Source organism: Marmota flaviventris, chromosome 10 (genome assembly GCF_047511675.1).
Source record: "Marmota flaviventris isolate mMarFla1 chromosome 10, mMarFla1.hap1, whole genome shotgun sequence".
In the NCBI taxonomy this organism is placed as follows: Eukaryota; Metazoa; Chordata; class Mammalia; order Rodentia; family Sciuridae; genus Marmota; species Marmota flaviventris.
Window position 1 is genome coordinate 17,539,685 of NC_092507.1, and position 5,697 is coordinate 17,545,381.

The window sequence follows — 5,697 nt, forward strand, 5'->3', positions numbered from 1 at the left end:
TTCAAGAAAGTACAGTAAAATATTTATACTTTTCAGATGTTAAAATGAAATGTAAACCACCATTTGAAACATTAAGTTCCTGAGGAAGGGATTCGTGGTTTTAAGGTAAGTAAAAGAACTCCAATGATATTATTTGTGTCCATGAGCATGGTATATCTTCATTTATTTAAGTCTTCTTTAAATTCTCTTAACAATATTTTGTTAGAGTTTCCAGAATTGAGGTATTATAAATGTTTTTAAAAATTTAAAGATATACTTTATGACTTGTGAAGTTGAGGCAGGAGGATTGCAGGCTTGAGGCCAACCTCAGCAATTTAGTGAGGCCCTCAACAACTTAGGAAGACCCTGTCTCAAAATAAAAAAGTAAAAAGGGCTGGGGATGTAGTTCAGTGGTAAAGCATCCCTAAGTTCAATCCCTAGGATGCCCCCCCAAAAAAGAATATATTTAAAATATTGTATTGGTGCATTGTGATTATACATAATAGTGGGATTCACTATGTCATATTCACACATGCACATAACATAATTTGATCAACCTCATTCCCCAGTATCAAAATATGCCAAAGTCTGTCTGGGCACAAAATAACTGAGCCACCACACACCTTGTAGATTCAAACAGCAATTCTTTATTCCCGAACTCTCACCGGCACTCTACAAGCACGTTCTGGGAAAATTCCACACCTCCACAGGGTTCTGCATCCCAAAATACTCTCTGAATCCCGCGAGAACTCAACAGGAACTCAAGGAGCGGGCGGGCGCCTGAGGCAGCAGGATACGCCCTATTCCCAGCAGGGTCCACCGTAAACCTGGAACCCCCCTAATCCAGCAGGATCCTCCCTAAACCCAGATCCACCCTGGTCCTTGAGCAGGGTCACCTTTCTCAAACATTCATGCAATGTTACTGCAAATGACCTGGGTCCAAGGCAAGCCCATTTCCACAATGGAGAGTCCTCCCTCTAAGCAACATTGGGTAGGCTGACAAAGAAATTGCCATGCGTCATTCCTACTTGGCTATGGCTCTCAGCAAAAATAGACTTTTTTTTTTTCTATTTTCTTTTTATACCAGGAATTGAACCCAGGGGTGCTAAACCACTGAGCCACATTCTTGGCCTTTTTTTACATTTTTATTTAAAGACAGGGTCTCTCTGAGTTGTTTAGGGCCTCATAAGTTGTTAAGGCTGGTTTTGGACCAACAATCCTCCTGCCTCAGACTCCCAACTGCTGGGATTATAGGCATGCAGTATTGTGCTCAGTTAGAATATTATACAATTAAAAAATCTGGCTTTTCTTTGTCTTTCTTTTAGCATTACTTGCAAAGCATCTTACCATGTCTCTAAAGGATTTTATTAACAAGAGTAATAGCTGCATAGTTCAGATGGCAACTTTTAAACTACTACTATTACTTAATACTTTTTACTTAATACTTTTCCATAATGATAATGTCTTCACTATGTTTTGTAGCATTTGCTTCATTGTGTTAAATAGAAAGTCTAGTATTTCACTGGGCGCCTTGGGGAATAGTTTAGAGTAACTGCAGACTGAGTTCCAAACCCAACACACCAAATAAAGAGGGTTTTCACTGAAAATATCAGTTTACTTTGAATATTTCCCCATCATGTAAGCAGTCTTCATTTCTTCCCAACAATCAATATATTCATTTACCACCTCTTACCTCCTTTAGTTTTATTCCAAGGATTTTGGAGGGGAGTGGGGGTGACTATTGATCAGTCTTAAGGCAAATTTAATCTTGAATTTGATCACTCTATAATACTCCACATTGCTACCTGGCTGTGCTAACTGCCATCACAAATAATATAAAACATATCTATCATTTATTCATTTATTTCATCAACAAACATTTTAGTGAGGTGACATCTAGTATGTGCTGTAGGAATCTGATATATTCAGCTCAGTTTCAGAGCTGAGTAAACATGGTTTCTCCCGCCCAGGGACTTTCAGGCTATGTGATTCCACTAGAAACAAATCTTTGCAGCCACTGCTGGCCCTTGCTGGATGTTCCTGGAGGGCTTCGTCATAACCACTTGCTTTTCTCAGCTTCCTGCTGTATCCAACTGCCAATAGAGTCCTGGAGACTAGAGAGGATGATCACTGGGCAGTTTACCTTGATGAAAGCATCTTCCAAAGCACGCCAACTTAGGTCAAGACCGATTTCTTCCAGAATGTTCTGAACCTCTCCCCTTCCCACCAACATACTTCCTGGATTCTGTGGAAGCTTTGTGGCCAGTTGAGTCTGCCTTCCCCCACAACCCTCAGATCCTTGCTTTAATCTCCAAAACACAGGTCTCCCCGTCATCTGTCTTCTTCCACACCCTCCTCTGCATTCTGCTCCATGTTGCCTCTTCCTGTTGCTTTGCTCCTCTCAAGTTTCCACTGCACCTGCTACAGCCTCACCCCATACCATGCATATCCCTCCAGGAATGCAAGCTATTCCTAGAAGCCCCCTCTACCTCCTTGTCCAGCAGACACTCAACTCCTCTGAGTTTCTCAACCGCTCTCTCATGAAGATGTGACTAGTTGCCCACTTCTCAAATGCCCAAGGTCAGGAGTTCTTTTCAGGGATGCCTCTGAACCATTTATAAACAAATCCCCTTGGGGAGCTTTCTGTTGTTCTTCCAATCAACTTTCTCTTTCATCCTTTAAATCTTCTTCATTCTCAGATGTCCCATAGGACCTCCTATGTGTTAACCTAGTGTCCTGCCAATCCCCATTGGCCGGCATCTGGGTAGTAGGGGCCATCAGAGCCATGCCCAGGGCCCCTGGGATTCTTCCATAGTTTGGGGCACACAGTTCCTCTGTGCTTTCACTCTCCGCAGCCAGCACTCTGTCCCTGTCTGTGGATTGTCCTTAGGTCGCCAAACTCAGAGAACCAGAGTGGCTCCAATTTACATCTTCCCTCTCCTCCAGGACAGCTCTTACCCTTTCACTGATGGGTTTAAGTACCTGGGCAATTGAGGCAGGAGACTCCCCTGAAGAATGAGCCCAAGTCAGTTACCCTTCAGGCGACTTTGCTGTCATTGTATGCTTGCTTGACCTCTCTACCTTCCTGGTTTTTCATTCCACTTCACTACAGGTTTTTCCTAGGAGATATATATATATATATATATATATATATATATATATATATATATATATATTACTGGAGATTGGAACCAGAAGCACTTTACCACTGAGCCACATCCTAGCCTTTTTTATTTTTTATTTTGAGACAGTGTCTTGCTAAATTGCTTAGGGTCTCACTAAATTGCTGAGGCTGGCCTCGAACTTGCAATCCTCCTGCCTCAGCTTCACAAATTGATGGGATTACAGCATGCACCCAGCTTCTGGAATACTTTCTAATAACTCACTGTGCAGGAATGCTCATCTAAGAGATGGCTTCTGAGACACCCAATCTCAGACAGTCAACACCTAGGTCGTCTCCAGTGAGGTCTCCCTCATTTCTTCTACTGTGGAAGAGACACTTTCCCTTCAATACATGACCCAGGTACTAGCCTTCTCCCTCCTTTCCTGCCTCTTCTCTGCATTAACATGACCTTCCTAGGAAATCTTATCTACTCTCATTGCTGCATGTGCCTTCTGTATTAGTTTCCTATGGCTGCTATAACAAAATAACACAGACTGAGTGGCTTATATAGAAGCTGATAGCCTGACAGTTCTGGAGGCTAGAAATCCATGATTAAGATGTCAGAGGGTTGGTCCTTCCGAAGGCTGTAAAAGAAAGTTCCATTACTCACTCTTAATTTCTAGTGTGCTGTTGGCAATTGACATTCTCTCACTTGTAGATCTCTGCCATTGTCTTCATGTGACATTCTCCCTGTGTGTGTGTCTGAGTTCAAATTTCCCTTTATTATAAGGATACTAGTCATATTGAATGAGGCCTCACCCTAACAAACTCATTTTAATCAAATTATCTCTGTCAAGACCTTATTTCTAGCTGGGGGCAGGGGAGTTGTACACCTGTGATCCAGCGGCTCAGAAGGCTGTGAGGCAGGAGGATCAAGAGTTCAAAGTCAGCCTCAGCAACTTATCAAAGCTATAAGCAACTAAGTGAGACACTGTCTCTAAATAAAATATGAAAATGAGCTGGGGATGTGGCTCAGTGGTTAAGCGCCCCTATGTTTAGTCCCCAGTACAAAAAAAAAAAAGACCTATTTCCATATATAGGTCACATTCTAAGGTACTACTGGTTTGAACACAACATACACACTTAAAAGGGATATAATCCAAACTATATTTTCCCTAGAGAGAAATTGAATAATATTTCCCTGCTCCATGGGTCAAAATCCCAGAGAGGGGAAAATGGGGTTTTGGCTTGGTAGCTACTACCCATGAACCAGGTATTGGTTATTTGGAATTTGTTGGAGACTGTTCTGCCCAAACCTTGCTGCCTGTTTTGCAACACATAGCTCAGTCTCTGTCATGAGCTGTGTATAGTAACATTCAGCCTCTCCTAGGTTTCCCACATGTTCAGGTTAATTATAATGATTCCAACTTCTGTTTCACGTCCCCTCTCACCATGCAGATCCTGAACCTTGAGTCCCATTGGAACAAAGGTAAAGTAAAGGGCAGGCCCACGAGAGGAGCTTGCTGTGGTTCAGCAGGAGAAAAGCACACAGATTTTACACGCGCACGGGAGGTCCAGGTGAAAGGGATGACCCAGGACAGTGGCCAGGCACGGGGCTGAACAAAGAGAAGGAATTTCATCTCCTGCTTTTAAGAAGAAAAGGGAGTTGGGAGCACGTCTCTGGCATCTGCTGTTTCCCAAGAAGTATGTTCAGCTCAAAATAATCCTGAGGCCAAAGTGACGTATTTCGAGATAGCATATTCTGCCACCCTGCAGTCACCTGCTAAGGTAGTGAGGGTTAGAATGTCAATAGGGGTGGGGGGAGTGGGGAGGCTGGGGTTGTGGCTCAGAGGTACAGTGCTCACCTAGTGTGCTTGCCTAGCATGCATGAGGCACTGGATTCAATCCTCAGCACCACATAAAAATAAAATAAAGGTATTGTGTCCACCTATAACTAAAAAAAATAAAATAAATATATTGAAAAAAAAGAATGTCAAACGCTGAAATTTTGGAGGTGCATGAGTCAGTCCATATCTGTTTCAGTCTTGGGCTTTTTTAAAAAAAATTTTTGTTGTTGATAGATTTTCATTTTATTTATTTATATGCAGTGCTGAGAATTGAACCCAGTGCCTCACACATGCCTTGCAAGCATGCTACCGCTCAGCCCCAGCCGCAGCCCCAAGGGTCTTTAGTTTTTGCAACTGAACAAATTCCTAAGTTGATCCACATCCAAGATGCATCTCCTTGAAATCTCCTTCTCTTCTGATGTTTCCCGGTCAGTGTGTTTGACCTTCATCTACTCAGAAATTGGAGAGTGTCTTCTCTAAGAAGCTAAAAATAATGTGTTTCTCAGCCTCCTTTGAAGTCAGAGGTGGCCAAATGACACATCAGCTTCGAGTGTCTGGGAATGTTGACCTCTAGAGTTTAATCGTCCCTCCCCCCATACATAACTAATCTCTGAGTCTTCTTGATACTATTTCTTAAATCTTTCTGTTATGAGGTGAATTTTGGTTCTCAATTTTTATATTGAAATCCTGACCCCCAGTATCTCACAAACAATTCTACTTGGAAGTAGCATTGCTGATGTAATTGGTTAAGATGAAGTCATCGTTATT